Genomic DNA, 21500 nt, shown 5'->3' with positions numbered 1-21500 from the left:
AGAAATTAGTTTGTTTTTTTTAAACATTCAAAACATTCCAAAATAAAAAAAAATAATAGAAAAACAAATGGATTGGGCAAAAATGCAACTTATTCGTAGAATTATTATAATAATTTGTTTAACTCTGTATGAAATAGTGTGATGGGTGTGGCTTTCTGAAGGTTATATAGACTTGCTACATTAATGTTTGATTTGAATGTTGCAATTCTTTACAGAATAAGCGGCGTAACTTTGAGAACTCTACGATTTCTTTATTTTGTACTTGGTATTTGAAAATGGTAGTTGAAAATGCCATGTGGTGAAACATTTTATCCACATGTGCTCTACATGGTGTCACATAACATAACCTGTGTTACCATGTCGTGTACATGAGTTCTTCATGATAAACCACATGTTGCCCACATGGGCAACACATGGGAAATTCATGTGTTTTTACTGTAAGGGTCTGCCTGAATCTACAATGACTTTGGCGGGCATGTCTCAGTGGTGGCTCATGTCATTGGTGTCTATATGCAATTTTCTAATGAAGATGGTATGTGTTTTGGAAATAACAATATGTGCCACAGATCAGAGTTTGTGTCATCAACGGTGAAGTTCTAGGTCTTGGTGTCAGAGCAGATCTGTATTCACTGCCACATGGTTCCTGCAGGACGGATCTGCCGCAGTGCTGCCCTGCTTCTCTCTGTGAAGGCTGACAAACCCGGGACATTTATTGAACTAGATGTAAAAGGGAAATCAAAGAAAACAGTGTTGTGGTGTTTTAGTGGCCCGGACAACTGAGCCCTCTCTGCTGATGGTTCTCCATTTAAGCAGCAAAAGCCGGCAGCGGTCCAGATACCCCCCCCTCTCATGCCAACTCCTCTCTCTCTTTCCCAATATCTCTCTGCCAACCTTGACGCCAGCCTGCCTGCCTGTCAGGGCCAATGCTTCAGGCCGTCATTAACAGGCCAAGCACAACTATTCAGACGTGCCTCAATGATTAGAGTCGCTAACGATGGTCTTCAGGCCGGTTCCACTCATCCTACACTAATGACAGCTACGTTATTATTTCCTCTGGGACTGTCAGGGAGGTTATTGACTGCTAGTGATTCAGACCAAGTGGAAGGTAAGTTAACCAAGTGCTGAAACTCGGGGATCTTGTGAAATTTCTGGACACAGCTAGAAAAACTTGAGGACATCCTGTATGAAAAGAAGAGTGGACAAAAATTGTGTAATCTTTCACGCCGGCCTGACTTTTTTGAGAGAAAAAGTCCATGTCGAACAATCTAATCCAAGTCCTAAATTTATATACTTTTTTTACACTTGCACATAGACATGTGTATATCTCTTCATATTCATAATTATCTTCTCTGATATATGCACAAATGTAAACTCAAGAAATCCGTGTTTTGCCTTTTCCTGTTGTTGTTATTTGTATTCTTATTCTCCTTTATAAACTCTTGTCCTCTCCTGTTTCTCTCTTATTCTGATGCTGCTCTGACACATGCATTTCCCTGGTGATCAGTGACCTTATCTTTTGCCTTATTTGCTGTGCCTTTATTCTTGCATTAAACTAACTTCTCAAAACATTACGTACAAAACTCTAAATATTTAGTTTGTTGTTGATAACAGATATAGTTTTTCTAATTCATACAACCAACTTCTCCTACAATATTTGCTGCATCCCATGCCTAATGTGACTGGATCATGAGCTTCCTAACGGGCAGATCCCAGGCAGTGCGGATGGGGAACATCACATCCTCCACCTTGACCCTCAACACCGGAGCCCCTCAGGGTTGTGTACTCAGCCCTCTCCTCTACTCCCTGTTCACACACGACTGCGTGGCCACACACAGCTCCAACACCATCATCAAGTTTGCTGACGACACGAGCGTCATCGGCCTGATCACAGACGGCAACGAGACGGCGTACAGAGAGGAGGTCAGAGCCCTGACATCTTGGTGCCAGGACAACAACCTCCATCTCAACGTCAGCAAAACAAAGGAGCTGATTGTGGACTACAGGAAGAGGCAGAGAGAGGCACACACACCCATCACCATCGACGGGACTCCTGTGGAGAGAGTCAGCAGCTTCAGGTTCCTCGGGGTAAACATCAGTGAGGACCTGACATGGACACATCACACCAGGGTCATATCCAAGACGGCTCGACAGCGGCTGTTCTTCCTCCGTAGGCTGCGGAAGTTCAACATGGACTCCAGGATACTCTGCAACTTCTATAGGTGCACCATCGAGAGTATCCTGACTGGCTGCATCACCGCCTGGTATGGCAGTTGCACCGCCCTCAACCGTAAGACTCTACAGAGGGTGGTGAAAACTGCTCAGCACATCACCAGGACAGAGCTGCCATCCATGGAGGACCTCTACACCCAGCAGTGTTGGAAGAAGGCCGGTAGGATATTAAAGGACCCCCATCACCCCAGCAACAATCTGTTCTGTCTGCTGCCGTCTGGCAGACGGTACCGTAGCATCCGGACCAAGACCACCAGACTCAGGGACAGTTTTATTCCACAGGCTATAAGACTGCTGAGCTCCTGAGCTCTGTGAATGTCTACTCACATCTGTTTATAGTACACACATACATATATATATATATATATATATATATATATATTATACACATCTGCCATACATATCTGTTTATAGTACACATATCTATATATTATACATATCTGCCATATACATCTGTTATACGTAATATATGCATCTGTCCATACCTCCTCATTCAACAGTGTAAAGTATTTAAATACTTTCAATGTATTCCACATATGTATATATTTCACATCCTTAAATCTTTATTGTTGTTATTGTAAATATTCTTCTCTCTTTTTGCACTATTTTATTTATCTTATTTGCACCATGTATGTTGAGTTGTTCGAGGAGCATGGGATATAAGATTTTCATTGCCAACATATACGTTGTATCTGCTGTGCATATGACAAATAAAACCTTGAAACCTTGAAACCTAATGATTCATTAAACTATAAAAGGTTTTGTTTTGTTTTGTTTTGTACTGAACTACCGTTTTTGGGATTTGATGTTATTTTGTTGCAACTTTTTTTCTGATCACTTCACAGAATTACCAAAACATAAAAAGTGTATTATAGTGTGACAAACTGTCAGGGAGACACCATTGAAATTCACGAAAAGTAAAGTAAGCAGCAAAGACCTGTCTGAGGAACATTTCTGGGCAAACATGGTAACATTTGGACCTGTGCTCACACAACAACAAACAACTTTTCATTAATTACATTTTTTCATTTCATTACAATCTACAAACAAGGATGACTTGGAATGAAATGTCTAAAGTTATGCATTCTATGCCACGCTTTGCAATCGAGTTTTGATTTTCCACGGAACAGTTTATATTTCACACCTCATGAGACAAATGATCGAAGAAAAACTGTATGAAAATGGACAACGTTTAAGTGTGCAGAAAAATGAACAGTGTATACTAACAAAAAAGCTACTTTCCCCATGTCACATGTCTAATAACACCCTTGTGTGTGTATACTATATCTGCCGGCCATAAAACAGCTTCATAGGAACTGTCGTCCTTCCTTTTACTGATGAACATCATGTACATTTTCTGACTCATTCCATTGGGCTGAATGGTACTCCCCCACGTGATCCCAAAGATCATAAGGTGGCTCTACCTACTTTCCTCCTACGTAACAAACCACACCATGGATCCGCTAAGTAAAACCCATTGGAACCTACCAGGGAAAAATAAAGCTAAATCTAAAAGCCAAAAGCAACATGTCACTTGTAAGTGTACTGTAATGCAAACTAACTGAGCCACAGCCCCCCAACACCCAATTAACACCAGACTGGCAGAAACTCCGTCAACCCCAACAGACACAACCAACCATAGTGTGATTGCCCTGCAAATTTATTTATTTTATTTTGCCTCCGACTTGAGTTTACCAGAACAAAACATTTCAAACAAATTACCATATTTACAGCTTTTCACAAATTATTAATTTTATTACCTGAGTTGATGAGAACCCATTTTGTCAAGAACTGGCTCACGGTTCAGACAAAAAGAAGTCAGAGGTATAAACATATGCAAGGTGGGATCAAGTCTTTACCCTGCCGCCAGCCATAGGGGGGAGAAAGAGAGGAAGTCTGTGTGCGGTCGCACGCTCCTCCTGGTCGACAAGTGTCCAAATAGCCTGCCAGGTGAGGGACACAGAAAACCAAGACACAAGCACCACACTCCAGTTATAGTTATGAGACGCAACACTACAAATAATATTGCATTATTAACATGCAAAAACTGCCTTTCTGGCTGACCTTTGTGACACACACACACACACACACATACACACACACTGTGACGACCCCTACTTTACTCCTCCCTGTAGTGTGTATACCTTTAATGATTGATTCATTAATTGCGTGTACCTGGTCGCTGCACTCCTGGGGATCAAAGGCCCAGTCCAGTGTCTTCGCCGGGGCTTTCTTTCGGCTGGCCTACTCCTTCCTGAGAGCAGTTACCTGTTTGACCTTTGTTTGGCAGCGTCTTTGTTTTGGCATACAACACTTGGCACTACATCATGCTCACACATCCACACCTACCCTACTGATATTACTGACTCATTTATTTATTTACTATTAGTTATAATAAATGCATTTAATTTACCCCTACTTCGTGTCTTTTTCCATTCTTAAGTCAGTCCAAGAGCCAGACCATGACACACACACACACACAAAATCATGCAATGTGATGGGCATGGTGGCAGCGCTAGGCTTGCACCAACCAGCCAACAAGGGGTAAGGGCGGTGACTGGGGTTTGGGCGAGGTAGTGTTGGGTAGGTGTGTGTGTGTGACAAGGGGATTGGGCGGTGTGCAGAATGAGAGGGGTTCAGGAAGAGGCGGGTGTCATGGCAGCTGGGGTGGATGAGTTTGGTCATCCACTGGGAGAAGCACCACCAGCCTTCTCATGTCTCTTCTGATAACTGCCTTGGGCAGTGAAGAACTCTTCTTTCGGCCACCCGCCAGGGAAACAGGAAGGCCAGCACAAGTTGCGATGTCGGCATCCCTGACGATCCTTTTACTGTCAGGGTAGACTGTCAGAATCCAGCCCAGACAAAACTGACCTCTCAAAGCGTTTGGGTCAGCAATCCAGACGAGGTCGCCGACTTTGACGTTCCTCTCTGTCCGGTGCCACTTGTGTCAAACGAACAGATTTGGGCCAGCTAGTTCCGTCTACTTTGCCCAGAACCGGTTCACTCCAATTTGAATAGCCCTTAGTCGACGCCAGGGATGGGTCTCTAGGTCAAGCCCGCTGGTGTCTCCTCCAAGCGATGCTCGACCCAGTAATAGGGAGTTGGGTGTTAGATACTCGACCGAGTCTTCCTGTTCTTGAGCTCTGGCATCGATTGGGCATTCGTTTGTCAGGTTGGCTGCCTGATAGAACAGAGTCTGGAGTTCTCCCCATGTGAGAGACCCTGTGGCTCCTCCGAGGCTCGTGAGCGCCCTCTTCAAAAGCTTTACAGCAGCCTCCGCAGCTCCATACCTGTGGGGTGCATCTGCAGGGTGAGTCTCCCACTTCCACTCGGTCCCGTTCTTGGCGGCTACATATTCCATGGACGCAGCCTGCAGGCAAGCCAGATGTTTAAGCAGCTCACGCAGAGCCGGCTTGGCGCCAACAAAGTTAGTGCCTCTATCGGACCATAGTTTCCTTGGATGCCCCCTCAGAGCAACAAAAGTTTCTGCCGACTGGTTATCGGTGAGGTCCGCATGGACGGCTCTCGATGCCATACAACAGTAGAAAATGCCCCACACCCTCTTGCTTGTCCTTGTTTTAACAGCGTCTTTCACCTCGAAGGGGCCAAAAAGATCGAGGGTTGTATACTCGAATGGGCTTGCTCTTTTGGTACGTTCTTGAGGGAGATCACTCATTATTTGCCGGCACATCTTGGCTCTTTGCTTTCTGTAGGTGACACAGTTGTTCAGCACCTTCTTAACTGTTTTTCGTCCCTGCACGATCCAGGCTTTCCTTCTTGTCCGTAGAAGGGTAGAGGCGACACCTTCATGGTTTTCTTCATGTGCCTACCTAGCCAGTAGGGTTGCTAGCCACAACTGGCATGGGATTAGCGGTACAGCCACTCTGTCTTCAGCCCAGCGTTGGATTCTCCCTCCGCAGAGCAAGAGTCCTGTCTTTTCCTCCTTCTGAACAACCAGGCGGTCCAGGGTTGTGTCGCGGAACTTGACGCCGTCTTGAGCTGCGAGAGCTAGATCTTTGAAAGCTGTTGCTCTTTCTTCCACAGACAGGCATGGTCTTGCCTCCCACTTTGACTGAACTGGGGCCTGGGTGCCAGATTTCCACTGCTCGTCTCATCCAGGTGATGGTCCCGCACAACTGTGCCAGTGAACAGAACCTTCGAGGGTCCACGAGGTGCACAAGCGCAACACTGGTTGGGCCCGACCATTTACTGGGCTGGGCTCCTGCTGTGAGCAGGGCCGAGAACGCCTTCCTCCGAAGTCCCCCGATCTCTTCAGTAACAGAGGGGGTGAACTTCAAAAATCCAAGGCCTTCCTGCCAGACTGATCCCTCGGCAAGCTCCTCAGGGGATGCTCCCCTTGTGATGATGTCGGCGATATTCTCTCGTCCTTCAACCCACCTCCAGCTATCCACTGGTCCGGCCTTTTGGATTTCTCTAATCCGGTTTGCAAAACATGTCTGATAGCCATAGCTATCCTTCTGGATGGCTCCCAGGATTGTCTGACTATCGACAAAATGGGTCCACCAATCGACCTTGATGTAGCAGTGCTTCTCGAAGTATGTCTTCATGCGGGTTGCAAAGACAGCCCCGCACAGCTCTGCTTTAATGACATCACCTTTCTGGTCTAGAGGGGTGAGCTTGGCCTTTGATTCGACCAGCATCACTATGACTCCATCTTGTTCCGTCACCCACCGAAGGTAAAGAACGACTCCGTAGGAAGCTTCACTGCCATCGGAAAACATGATCCCCATCGGGCGGCCTATGGCTCCATGGGGTGTTAGGTTCGTATCGAATCTGACTTGGCCAACCCTCACATACTGCTCAAAGAGTTTTATTTCAGCCTCTCGAAGACGTGGCGAGAGAGGATCATTCTAGGTGTCCTTGGAGGGGCGGTCTCTTCCTGCCTCCTGAAAGGACTCTCCTATGAGCATCACTCCTCGTTGCTTGGCAGGTGAGGCCAGGCCGATGGGATCATAGAACCCTGCGATCTGACTCAGCAGCATGCGCCGGGTGAGAGGGTCAGGGGTGCTGTCTCTGATCTCATCCTCCCGTAGATCCAGCCCGGTTCTCATCTTCCCTCGCCTCGCCAAAGTTCACAGACGTCAGCACATGGAGTTTGTCAGATTCGGGTTCGTATCCCACTCCCAATGCCTTATTCTCTTCGTCCCGCATCTGGTTGGGGAGTATCAGGGTATTGGGCTCCGTTGACCCGACGTTGCTGGGGTCAGTGGGTTTTTCACTCCTCCCACTTTGGCCTGTCAGGACCCAGGGCTTGAGGGAGAAGCCACCTGCATTTAGGATCTACTCCACCCCTTTGGTCATCTTAATCAGGGCTTGGAGGTCATTATGTGACGTCAATATGTCCTCCACGTAGCAGTCCTCTGTCAGGATCTGGCATTCTGCAACAGTGGATGCGAACTGGGGCAGGTTTGCCATCTCCCTCATGGCAACCTGAGCGATGCATCCGGCAGGCTTGTCGCTGATGTTGACCCTGACGACGGCAAACACATCGATTTCATCTTCGGGGTCATCCCTCCAGAGGAATCGATGGAGCTGTACCTCCTCGTCCTTCAGCCACACTGAATTATACATTTTCTTAACATCGCCAAGAGCAGCGTACAATCTGCTCCTGAATCTCAGGAGGGCCTTTGTGCAGGAGGTTGTTCAGGCTCATCCCTTTAAACTCCTGGCTACTGTTCCAGACTATCCTTACTGGCGTCGAGCTAGAATGAGGATTCGGGGCGACCAGATGGCTGATGTACCAGATCGGCCCGTTCAAGCCCTCAATCTCTTCTTTCGTGAGCTCGATGGCTGCTCCTCTTGATATCATCTCGCAGATCTGCTCTCCATATGCCGCTTTCCATACAGGTTCTCTTGCCAGCCGAGCCTCGGGGTTCCGGAAGGTTGCTTCCACTGCTCGGCGGTTATCTGGCAGAATCACTGGGTTGGCCTTCCATGGGTAGGCCGCATCCAAGTGTGGGGCGTGGCTGTGCTTGTCCGCTAGCACATAAGAGAGGCAGTCCTTTATCTTTTCTAAGTCCCTTTCTTCTCAAAATGTCATCTCTTTGCCTCCCGGGGGACACTTGCTGCTTCTGCAGCTCCTGCATTTCGGGTCACACGCTGCTCCAATACCATACCACTTGAACCACTCAAACAGCTCCTTATTCGTGGCAGTGGTGTTGCTGAGGGTCACTTCTTCCATCCTCGTTGGGTCCTCCTCACTCAGGTCTATGGTTTCCACAAGGACCTCCTTGTACACCCTTGAGGATGTTCTCATGGACCTTGCAAAGTGAGTTTCGGACTGGTGCAGCGTTAGGTCGATCAACGTCCAACAGTTTTGCCCAGTGGGCCCTCCCAGAGGACTAGATCTCCCTCCATCTTGAACGGCTGTGGAACTAAGCGACCTTCCCTGTGACTGACCAGAAGATTGCTGTTCTCAGGACGGACCAGCTCTTCGCAGCAACTGCAAAAGATCTTTGCTGACGTCGCTGCGGAGTGACAGTCTGACTTATCTCTGCGATACTCTCCAGGCCAATCTCATCTCAGATGGGCCTTTCTCCTCTGGAGATCCATCTCCCTGAAGGCTTTGCAGGCAAACAGCCTGCCAGCGTGTGTCTCATCGGAACAGGCAGTGCATGAGCCCAAGCGTGGCTTCGACTGAGACCCTCTTTGGCCTGAGGTGGCTTGTCTGCCGGGCCTTTCACTGAGGAGCTCCCCTCTCGAGGGCTTGCCTCCAGCTGATCCAGTTCTTCCAGGATTGCCTCCTGCTTCTTCAGGAAGCGCAGTAAGCAGTCAAAGTGTTTAAGTGGAGCAAAACCATTCGCAGCCTTAGACTTGTGTGCAATCCATTTCTGCTTCAGAGAGCTTGGGAGCTTGCTTTCAAGGGACTGCGCTACCCAACGGTTCTTTATAACATCCTCTTCTCCCAGGATCACAAGGTTGCTAAGGGCCTGCTCAGAGGCCTGGATCAGCTAAATTGCTTTCCTGGGGTTGTTTCCCTTCACAGAAGGTAGGCTTTGAACCTCCTCGGATATCCTCAGGACGATTTTCGCCTTGTTCCCGAAGCAGTTGTCGAGGCGCCTGAACATTTCATCCGCAGACGCGCAGCTGGACAGAACCAAGTCTTTTTTCACCCTGTCACTTAGACTTGCTAGGAGGTGAAACCTTGTAACACCAGCCATCCTCTGTGCGTTTCCCAGCTGTTCCAGCTCTTCCCACTCAGCTTTCCACCGGTAGTAGTCGGTCATGTCTTCAGAGAACGTGGGCAGGCCTGTTCTTTCAAGACTGATCTGTGGTCTGAAGCCGTACGGAAACGCAGGCGCTCCAGTGCTGAGTCCAGGTGTTACACTGGGGACTTGGGGCTGCATGCCAGCTCCGGTGGGCCCCTCACCGGACTCACTGTGCTCTCCATCAGCGCCTGCTTCTCCAACCTCTTGTCTCCCCTGTCAAGCTCTTCTGTCCGCTTCAACTTTTGCCACCACCAGTCACGCAGTATGTTTCCCAGCTTGTATAGCTGCTGCTTGTACACTGCTGTCTTGGCTCCAGAGATTAGACCATCCCATTCAAGCACCTTCCGCTCAAGCATTTTGATCCTCTCCAGCAGGCTCTCTCTCAGGGCTTTACAGTCTTCCTCCGGCAACTCCTTCAAGTCAGTGTTCTCAACCTCGGCACATTTCTCCTCTGCACCGTCGTCGTATAATTTTATGTTGACATAGGCGAATTTGGACCATAACGTCTCCTTAGCGAGCTGGAGTGTATATGTATATGTGGCAAGGCACTTCTCCGTTTTCTCCTCTGCATGAGCCGCTTTTTCTTCTGCCTTTTCTTCCTCATTTTCCACTTCTCCCAGAGCATCAATATATTCGAGACCGGTATCGTGCACCTTTCCAAACTCCACACCAAGTGTTCTGATCTCATCGATAAGCGCCCTTTTTTCTAGGAGATCTACAGTGAGGGACAGCTTCTTGGCTTTCTTGCTGAAAAGGGTTTGTGCTGTTGAGCGCAAAACTACACAAATGATATAAGTCCACAGAAAACACAACAGTATGGGTTTCACCTTTTATTGAGTCTGGGGTCAGATCAAGGTTACATTCTTTAGGACCAAACGTGCATTCTCCCTTGAGTGTTTTGCAATTTAAAGAACATAGATAAAGAGAGAGGTTTCTGATGATCCGGCTGTTGGCAGCTGATGCCTCACATGGAGGAGAAAGAAGTAGAGTGCTTATCCTGCAGTCTTAAGGAAGACTTTAGCCCATTAGACTAATGCACCAGCACTCACATTGAATTGGCTTAGTTGAATCAAAATATCATCATGCTTCTTTTTGTTCTGAGTTTGTATTTTAATGGTTTGCTTACTGTGATAGAATTCTCAGCAAAATACATTTCATTTAGTGTAATGAATTGTAACAGCACCTCTGTCTGAGCCAGTAAGCATTTCATTTTCCTGGCTGCGAGGAGCCGCATTTGGAAATTGATGATTTCTTCCAGAAACTGCTTAAAACACAATGCTTGAAAATATATCAATAACACTTACATTAGGCTGTATAAAAAATGTCCAGTTATTATTATTAGTTAATGGTTATTGAGTCCTATCCTTTAAAGTCAACCAGCTCACCAGTTAAGTATTCAGTAGAGCTGTAACGAAGCTCCTCTTGTTTCTTCCCCAATATAAAAATAAGCATCCTGTTTCTGATTTCAAGCCTATGGGAGAGTTTTCACCAATGTACAAAACAAGCATGTTTGGCCCTTAATGAAAAAAGTTAAACTGCAATGAGTGGTCCAATAAAAAGAACCAGGTATTCCTGAGTACCGCTCTGTAATTAATCCCTGAATCAATTTTATTACACCCAACAGTTTTATGATGCAGTTCACCAATGAAAGCACAGCAAAGTAACTCTTGTCTCACTTGGTGTTTGAAAAAGGCTGGAGATTTCTTTGCAGGACAATTCACACCATCAGTGCCAGATACAAATGGTTTCAGAAATTTGGTGAAAAATAATAAAATCCTTCTGGACAGCAGATGTGTGTAGGTTTAACCAATGAGCAACACTGGCTGCAACAAAATAAAGCAAACATGTCCAGTTAAAACTCTTCATAAACCTTCCCGCTGAAGTTCTGTCTCATGAGACAATGATGTGATGACCATGTGAAGATGTATCACCCTAACAAGCCCTACATAGGGACTTACATACATCGTCAGAGTCTGGATAGCTATGCTTATAAGTATTTAGTAAACGGTCACCAGGATGTTGCTGATGGGTCTCTCTGCTCCATCATTAAGGTCTTGTGCAGGGAACAGAAAACTCAACAGAATAAAGAGGCATAAGGAGTATTTGTTGTTTTGTAAAGTTCACAAATCATCACATGTGCTTTCTATGCACGTTTTGAGCCAGGCTGTGGAGGTACTGAAGGCCCAGGACCCCTACCCTTTTGTTTTAAACAGGGCAGATGTGTGCAGAACCTTTAAAAGGGTTACAAAGACATCTTCAACAGGTCACTGCTGCACTCCGTAGTCCCCACATGTTTCAAACACTCCACCATCGCTCCTGTCCCAAAAATGCCTCAATGACTATCGCCGAGTGGCACTCACATCCATCATAATGGAGTGCTTTGAGAGGTTAGTCATTTATCACCTCCTCCCTCCCTGACTCTCTGGACCCCCTGCAGTTTGCCTACAGAGCAAACAGTTCCACAGACGACGCCATCTCACCCTCCACACTGCCCTCTCCCTCCTGGACTAGTGGAACACATATGTGAGAATGCTGTTCATTGACTACAGTTCAGCATTCAACACCATTGTGCCCTCCAAGCTTGTCATCAAGCTCAGGGACCTCGGGTTCAACAGCCCCCTCTGTGACTGGATCCTGAAATTCCTGACGGACAGACCCCAGGCAGTGCGGATGGGAAACATCACATGCTCCACCCTGATCCTAAAAACCGGAGCCCCTCAAGGCTGTGTGCTCCGCCCTCTCCTCTACTCCCTGTTCACAGAATTATGTCATCATTCTGAAAAAATATCTTGGTGTTAGTTACCCTGAATACATAATGTCTTGATGGAGGTTGCAGTATCATTTGTTAATGCAAATGAGTGGTGTGCACACTCCTGATCTTCTTTTTCATCAGGACAAAAGATAACCTCTGTGCTGACTGCAAGAATCCAACTAGACCTACACTTGGTGACTTATTATGATCACCAGTGGATGTTATTAATGTGCGTCTGCCTTGGGGAAACTACAGTTTTCTGTACAGTGGAACACTATAATCACATCTAGACACCTTGCACCATCCTCTTATGGTGTTTTTTTATGCAGGCTTTATAAACATCGACAACAGTGAAACATCAATTGTTCATGGGAATTTAAATTAAAAAATGTTTTTAAGTGAAACTTAATGATTGCTCACACTCATTCTCACCCACCCAATAATAATCCACATGAATCTCAAGGCACATTTATATGTATATATTTTTTTTGGGGGGGGGGCAAGCAGTGCTTTTAATATAGTACAGATGAGAAGTAGGGAGACAGAGGGGAAGACGCGCGGCAAAGGGACTCAGGCCGGATTCGAACCTGGGTCCACCGCATGGGGACCAAACCCCCTCCCTGCCGCCTGTGAGTCGAGCGCAATCTTGGTTGTGACAGCCAATCGCATTGCTGTCTGTAACCAAGATTCAACCGAGAATTCAGAGCTCTGGCCAATCAGCGCTCGTATTGTAACGAAGATTCAACCAAGAATTGACCAATCGGCGTCAAGATAAACAAACGTTTAAAAAACAAATAACTACCACGACAGAGTTGTAGCTTTGCGGCGTCTCAGTATGACGTGCATACTCGGATGCCTGCTAGTGAGAGAATCACTTTTTCCCAACTCTGCGAAAGTAAATACATCTTTTAAACACATTGTCAATGCTTATAAACTGTTTTATTATATATATATATATATATCTATATATATATATATAGATATGTTTTAAGTAAAGAACATGTTGCTCAGGGATATTACCGTTAATCTTCCACCGTCTCCGGTGTTTTTCTTTCCGTCCAACGTGTGTTAAAAGTTAATTTATGTTTCAATCACATTTTGTATCTTTTTTATGTTGTATGCCTCAGTGTATTATTGTTTTATATTATATAATATTTTTAGCCCGTTCAAAAAGACATGTCATTATACATTATAATTTCTGGAAAGCCCTGGTAATAGGATAATATACACAGCTGCCTTCAGCAAAGTTTTGTACCAGCTCATCTTTTACAGCTTGTTTAATAAATATTTATTATAAATGATCTATTTCTCTGTTTTAAAAAAAAATTCTATTTCTTATTTTCTAGAGGGAATCATACTTTAGAAAACGGGCTGACCACAGTCTGAACCTTACAGAGACATTGGAAGCTACGAAGGTGAAGGAAAGAACAAAGGCAGACCGGGGATGTGACCTCTTTCCCAGAGGAAGTGATGGATAAGGCCAGAAGAGCCATAACCCAGCAACATTGAGATACAATCCAACAGAGGACACCTGATGGGTTTCCTCAAATTGTGGCACCAGGTGTGGAGAGCAGTAAAAAGTAAAGATAGATAGATGAAACCCTCTTTATTAGTCACATACATGCACACAGCAGAGCACACATAGTGAAATGTGTCCTCTGCATTTAACCCATCCTAGTACTAGGAGCAGTATGTTACATTAAGTAAACACAGAGACATTTAAAATGACTGAAACTGGCTCAAATACTAACTCCACCTTAATTAGTGCAGCCAAGTTTATGAAAGGATCCTTATTAACTTGAACACCACCTTTCCTTCCTTGGGTCCGAAACAAACAATTACTAGGAGGCATACAATAAGCAAGGCTGTGTGTCGGATAGAATAAATCAGACCAACACTTTCTGGTTTTTCCTCGTAACTTTAGGGAAATCAAGCCACAGAAAAGTAAAAACAAATATCATCTTTAGTAATTAACATTAATAAGTATTGTGTTGGATTTGCAGGTGCTTCGTTGTGGCTCACAGTCCCGCACAGTGGCCAGACGGCAACCGAGTGGTAGAGGCCATCTTCACAAACCTCTGTCAGCTCTACCCAAATAGTGTGTGCTGTGACGGAGTGAGGGTCTCACGATTCAAAATGGTGACACGTGCTTATAAGCACATCCGAGAGTGTGTGATCACCAATGCCAAGTTGATGACTGAGACCACCATCCAGCTCCCAGAAGTCAATGCTGCAACTGTCACACAATGGTGAGTGAACAAGCATACTGCGATACATGTATACTTACACTGTAATACTTACCCAAGTTGTTTATTAATATTGATTGTTTCATGTTTTCCAAGGTTCAGCAGGCGTTGCAGGTCTCAGGAACATCAGATCCTGAAGCAGGGTATCCCAGCTCCTGACGCACCAATGGCAGGACCTGAGAAGCTTCCTGTGGCCATGCAGAAAGGGCCATCTCTGTATCCCGGGAGTTTGGCTCAGCCTCACATCTTTGTTCTGCCACCAAACACTACTGGTGAGGCAAAGCTCAAGAAGGGATCGAGACCATTGGCCATCTCGCAGGTCCCACCACCACCACCATCACCTCAATACGATGGGCGTCCCTTCCTTGCACCAGCACCACCATTCTCAATTCCCTATATGGTACCATCTATGCCTGGACCCTCACAGCTTGCGCCTGGAAGCTCACCAATGGTGCTTCTCAACATGCCATTGCCTCCAGCAGCTACTCAGGCGCTAACATCAAGCGAACATACCGTACTCAACACAGCAGCACAGAAAAAGAAAAGAAGAAAGGGAGCAATCTGGAAAGGGTAAAAGAAAGTATGTAAAAAAGACGGACAAAATCATTTGTAAAAAGTGCCAGGGGGGGGGGAGCCACCTGCCCATTTACAGCACTTTGGCAATTGGTACTGTGAAGCATCAGAGGGCCAGTCGTATGAGGAATGGAGGGTTATGCTGGAGCAAAGAGGGTATGGTAAAAACAAGAGAAGAGATGCCCCTTAAATGACTTATTTTGTAGGTAGGGGGAGGGTGGTTCATTTTCTTATTTACTTTACGCTTCAATTATTTACAATTTATTACACTATTTAGTTAGTTATGCGTTATGTTATTTATGGTACACTGTTATTATTATTATTATTATTATTATTATTATTATTATTATTATTATTATTATTATTATTATTATCAGTATTATACATTTTGTTGTGACTTTTTTGGATGTGTCTGTGTTTTAACTTCTTTATAATATATATATATTTTTGCTACATTTTCATTTTGTTATATTTTGCACTGTTTATTGCACCATTTGTAATTTGAGACTCTAATATAAATATTTTAATAATTGCTGTTGTTGTTTTGTCTAAATTATTATTGTTGTTTTAAGTATAAAAATAAGTATAAAACAAGATTGGATGTTTCTGTTTAGTTTTTTCATCATCATATTTCACTTTCATTATTACTAAGTAGTATTCTATCATTCATCTATTGAAGTACTGTACGATTATGTACTTACATGCATGCTCCTTAACACTTCAACTTCACTACATTTCAGAGGAAAATATGACTCCTAAACTCTTAATTCACTTCATTGATTTGATACCATGAGCTACTTTGAAGATTTTTATTCTGTTACAAAGCATAATAATATAAACAAAGAATGAATTACGAATTTTTTGTTAACTTTAATGATCCCTTTATTTTATTCACAACCTACCCAGCAGTATGGTAAAAATAATTAATGAACCTTTACATGAATACATGGAGTAATGGGAGTGGAGACCAGACAGCTGATCAGATTCAGTTAATGAGTTTTGAGTTGCTATTCAAGGGCGCGAGCGGGATTCGAAACCGCGCTCGTGGGCGTGTTTCGGTGACTTGTCGCTATGTTCTAACCCCAGTATATGACCGCCTGCTCTACCCACTGAGCTATAGGATGGCCATGTCAAAAATATTTTAAGTTCATAAAAATTGATGCACTATATGCTACATTTGTTAGGGTTCACATCATAGTGCATATCACCGTTAACACATGTACTGTAAAGGAATAAAGGATAAGACATCCCACACAGCTCACACAGTGGGATGTTAACTTTAAAATGGAATTAGTTGTAGCTTAATCGGCAACATACTTACATGATGTGCGTTTCTCAGTCGCAATTGGTTGTTTCCACGGTCAGCCAAATGTTGTGTCACATTAAATGCTGTGGTAGCCAGGTCTCAGTTAGGAACCTTACTAGACAAAATTGACAATTTGACGGAAACTTAGTCACCTGACCCTCACTTCCACCTCCTGTTCATTAATCATCAGCCCATCCGATCAGAGGCAGTTTGTCATGTTGTGTTGCTACCATCTGAAGCTTTTCCTGATGTTCTGCCTGTATAAGACCTGCTGCCGCTCCTCTGGATGTGTTTACTTGTTTTTGAGCATGTCCATTTGAACATTGGTTTGGTGAGTTTTTTGTTTTATTAAATATCTGACACATGTTCTTCACTTTAGCCTTTTTTACTCAGACACAAATCTGTGGCGATATATTGCAGACATCTTCTATCATAAGCATTAGACAATTAGAACTTTTCTGAGGAAGGTATGTCATGTAGTAATAACATACAGTAATAATTATTTCTCTTCCAAACAAGCGTTAAAATTGTGAAGGGTATCTCAGAAGCAACAATAGGACTTCATATCATAACTCAGTAACTAATTTCAGAGGAGAAATTCCAGTAGTTGTATGGAAGCAGGTCATTTGCAGTTCGATGTGTCAGTCATGCGTAACTCCACGCTTACAATGCACACTTGTTCGGCTCTTATTGTATAACTTGGCACTGCAGTGGTCCAATTAGGGAATAAATTTGGGACTTGCTGCCACGCAAAGCACTACATAAATGTTAATGAAATCAGCCCCTCTTTCTGTGATGTGGTCACATAGCTCTTTTATGTATGTGTGTGAGTGTATGTTTTTGTGTGTGCAGATGGGGGCCAACTGGGTAAGCAGGATCAAATGGTTTGTTTGAAACAAATGGAAACTAAATGTTATTATTCGACTGTACAAACAAACTTAACCTTCCTATCTAGGGTTGTGTTTGTGAAAGGCCACTAAAAGTCACATACATTGTTTTGTAAATTTGTGAAAACTCTCCCATAGGCTTGAAATCAGAAACAGGATGCTTATTTTTATATTGGGGAAGAAACAAGAGGAGCTTCGTTACAGCTCTACTGAATACTTAACTGGTGAGCTGGTTGACTTTAAAGGATAGGACTCGATAACCATTAACTAATAATAATAACTGGACATTTTTTATACAGCCTAATGTAAGTGTTATTGATATATTTTCAAGCATTGTGTTTTAAGCAGTTTCTGGAAGAAATCATCAATTTCCAAATGCGGCTCCTCGCAGCCAGGAAAATGAAATGCTTACTGGCTCAGACAGAGGTGCTGTTACAATTCATTACACTAAATGAAATGTATTTTGCTGAGAATTCTATCACAGTAAGCAAACCATTAAAATACAAACTCAGCTGCCAACAGCCGGATCATCAGAAACCTCTCTCTTTATCTATGTTCTTTAAATTGTAAAACTCTCAAGGGAGAAGGCACGTTTGGTCCTAAAGAATGTAACCTTGATCCGACCCTAGACTCAATAAAAGGTGAAACCCATACACTAATTCAGATGCAGTCAATGCTTGCAGAGACTATTTAATCACTGAACATTAGGAGGTCTGAAATAAATCTGATCTATTTTAAATTAAATTCCACATCCCCTATCAAAATACATGACATTAAGAAGGTGCAAATATATAAATGTATCAAATTTAGGACCTGTTTGTGTCTAAGCGTGCATGATTTTGTGTGTGTGTGTGTGTGTGTGTGTGTGTGTGTGTGTGTGTGTGTGTGTGTGTGTGTGTGTGTGTGTGTGTGTGTGTGTGTGTGCGTGCGTGCGTGCGTGCGTGCGTGCGTGTGTGTGAGTCTGTGTCTGTGTATCTTGCCAGAGTACTCTTCCTCTACACACCATGTGAGCACTGTGATGCAGGCCAGCTGCCACCCCCCCTTTCTTTGCATCGTCGGTCAGTTAAGTCAGACCCCTCCCAACTGATTTGGACCTGTTAGCTACTGACATTAACAAAGTGAGATAGACTGAAACAAAATCTTTCATAGGACACACACTTATAAACAAAGTCTTTATTTCAGAATACATTGCAGCAGTGGTCAGGCTTCTGGCTAGACCAGCTAACAGGGATAACATTCCTCATAAACAGGCAGGCCGTACCCTCCACAGGTGAACTGGGCCAGCAGCATCCAACCCTGGAATGCATGGCTTCAAGTCTGACCCCATCTTCCCCTTGTGCTCCGGGGGTTTTTCATACATTGTCCATTACATTGTTTGGACAACGAGTCTCTCTGTTCATTTTTACTTTGATTACTCTGTGTTCCAAACTTTCCTAAGCAAGCTTTCCTTAGTCTTGAAAGCTTCAAGCCAAGTTCACTTACTGTATGTGACCCTGCCACAGACCCCACCACCAGTATTGATACAGCATCACAAATAAAGACAGTTGAACACCACACCTCATGGCAACCCCAGAACACCCAATGTTGGCCCAAAGCCCACCAGGGGCAGGCTAAGAGACCTTGGTGACAATCTGCCAGTGGCATGCAGTGGCTTTTATTTTCGGGATATGTTATTGTGATCAGAGATAATGACATACAGTACAGTATTTCAGGCTCCATACCTGAAATAGTGCAGTGTCACATTACCAGGTAGTGGGTTAGTGTTGGCCATGTGAGGTTCCAATGTATTTCATGGTAAGCTGAATCATACCCATTGCAGCCATTATAGTATGTCATGCCATATGGACACTGGAAAATGTGCTCTATGTCTCATGATTTTCACCCCAGTGCTAGAATGGAGCTGGAGATCCTGGGAAACTGGACATCCTGTGAACGTCGTCCATTCTCTGTGTGTGAGAATAGAGGCCATGTAGGCCAGTGGTTCTTAAACTTTTTGTCTGACGACCCCACAAAAAAAACTGGAGAGGTTTGGTGACCCCACTTTCCCAAAAGTGTGTAAGTGTGACGTCACGTTTCCGTAGCAACCGATTTTTTGTTCCAATCCAAACAAATTAACAATGTATGACGATTATTTTATGGAAAAGGAACGATTTTGTGTGAATTAATTTACGAGTTTGCGTCTCCAATGATTTGAGTGATAGTCATACATTTTGAAAGAAACAGCAATGCCATCTGCAGTTTGGTTGTTTGGGGGCGGGCTGTAAATCGCGTTGCCAGGACAACGTTATGCATTGCAAACCCATGGTAACGACTGTCAATCAAGCAAAAACAAATAGGCAATGTGTAAGAAAAGGCCTGGGCGGCAACAATTTATTAACGCAAACAAGAACTGGAACAAACAAAGCAATGAAACAAATGTCCAAATCAAACGGGAGTCAAGAGTCAACAGAGAGTGTGTATGATTGGAACGATCTCACTTCCTCTTATACGGACGCCATGTCAATGAGAAGGATGGGCCTGCTTCCGCGAGCATAGCAGGTCAATTCGGGGATCGATGCTGCTCACAGCAACACGAAGATTCTCCTCCATGCTGTTGAGACGACATCTGTATTTGTTCTTTATGTAGGCCAGGGACGAAAATGTCTTTTCGCACAGATAGGTTGATCCAAACGGCGTGAGGATGTCCATGGCAGCCTTGGACAACCCGGGGTATTCCTGCACAACTGACAGCCAGAATTCATCTAGAGTTTTTGAGGCAAACGACGCCTGCAATGTGCGGTCGCTGGACAGCTCAATCAGCGCATCCTCGAGCTCAGATGGCAGGTTGTTTGAGGAGCAGTTGGTGAATGGTTGTCGTACCCAGTCAAAAGGCTCTACATTCTCCGTGAGGAAATACTTATTGAATTTGTCGAGGAGACTACGAAGATGACAGGTTATTGACTCTTTCAATGAATTGGCATTCATGTCACTCTCCAAAAAGTCGTGCAGCTCCGAGAACATTTCAAAGTCCCCACTCTCTGCACGGGCTGCCCAACGCTGCAATTTTTTTGTGAAAGCATTCACTTTGTCTGAGAGGGTCAGGATGTTTGTGCTGGGGCCTTGTAGTGACAGGTTGAGACTATTTAATTTGTCAAATATGCACGCCAGGTATGCAAGACGTGATAACCATCTCGAGTCAGTGAGATGGTCTGCAAGAGGGGAATGCACGTCTGAGAGGAAGGTGCGCACCTCGCTTCGCAACTCGAACAGGCGTGTAAGAACTTTGCCCCGTGAAAGCCACCTTACCTCTGAATGAAAAAGAAGGGATTCATGTGCAGACCCCATTTCCTGGCAGAGAAGGGCGAAGAGTCGTGAATTTAAAGGGCGCGATTTGATCGAATTCACTATTTGGATTGCTGTTTGAAGACATTGTTAAGCTCGGGTTCAAGTGTCTTGGATGCCAGGGCCTCCTATGGATAATGCAGTGTGTGAACTTGACATGTGGTGCAACGCTAAGGACCTTGGCTTTCAGCCCTTTGTGTTTTTCCCATCATAGCCCCGGCACCGTCAGTGCATATGCTTATGCATTTATCCAATCCAGGCCTGTCTCCTCCATCCAACCATTAAGACAGTTAAAATGTCTCCAAGTAAATCTTCCTCATCGGAGAGAAGGCACAGCATGTCCTAATGAGTTTCCGTGATGACCTGTAGACGATAATGAAAACCATACACTAATTAGATGCAGTCATGTTGATGTTTTAATCAAGAACATTAGGAGGTCTGATTACATCTCATGATGCTATTTTAATATAATTACGCATCCTATCAAAGTTACATGGACATTGAGAGGTGGAATTATAATGTATCAAATTTAGGACTGTTTGTCAGCGTGCATGATTTTGTGTGTGTGTGTGCGGTGGATGTGTGTTTCGATGTGTGTGTGGTGTGTTGTGTGTTGGTGTGGTGGGCATTGTATGACGCTGCCAGTGCGTTGCGTGGTGCGTAGCTGTGCGGGTAGTGAGTCCGTGTCGTGTATTTGCCAGAGCTACTTCCTTTTCTAACACATGTGAGCACTGTGTGCAGGCAGTGCACCCCCCTTCATTTGCATGTCGGTCAGTTGAGTCAGCCTCCAGTTTGCGACTGTTGTCGGACATTAACAAGTGAGATAGCCTGAACAAATCTTCATGCCGCATTATAACAAATCTTTATTTCAGAATACATGGCGTGGTCAGGCTTCTGGTTTAACCAGCTACAGGGATAAATTCCTCATAAAGGAGCAGTATCCTCACAGGTGAATGG

At 44.5% G+C, this 21500-nt stretch overlaps 1 long non-coding RNA gene across 1 annotated transcript; it reads left to right on the top strand.

Moving 5' to 3' along the window:
* The first annotated feature begins 951 nt into the window (after positions 1 to 951).
* On the top strand, positions 952 to 14445 carry LOC134876679 (uncharacterized). Its single transcript, XR_010167487.1, has 3 exons — positions 952 to 1105; positions 13557 to 13771; positions 14214 to 14445. It is a non-coding gene; the product is annotated as an uncharacterized LOC134876679 (long non-coding RNA).
* Positions 14446 to 21500: the final 7055 nt, after the last annotated feature.

This window comes from Eleginops maclovinus, chromosome 15 (genome assembly GCF_036324505.1).
Source record: "Eleginops maclovinus isolate JMC-PN-2008 ecotype Puerto Natales chromosome 15, JC_Emac_rtc_rv5, whole genome shotgun sequence".
Classification (NCBI taxonomy): Eukaryota; Metazoa; Chordata; class Actinopteri; order Perciformes; family Eleginopidae; genus Eleginops; species Eleginops maclovinus.
The sequence above is the reverse complement of the archived record's forward strand: the minus strand, read 5'-3'. Positions and strand labels throughout refer to the sequence as shown.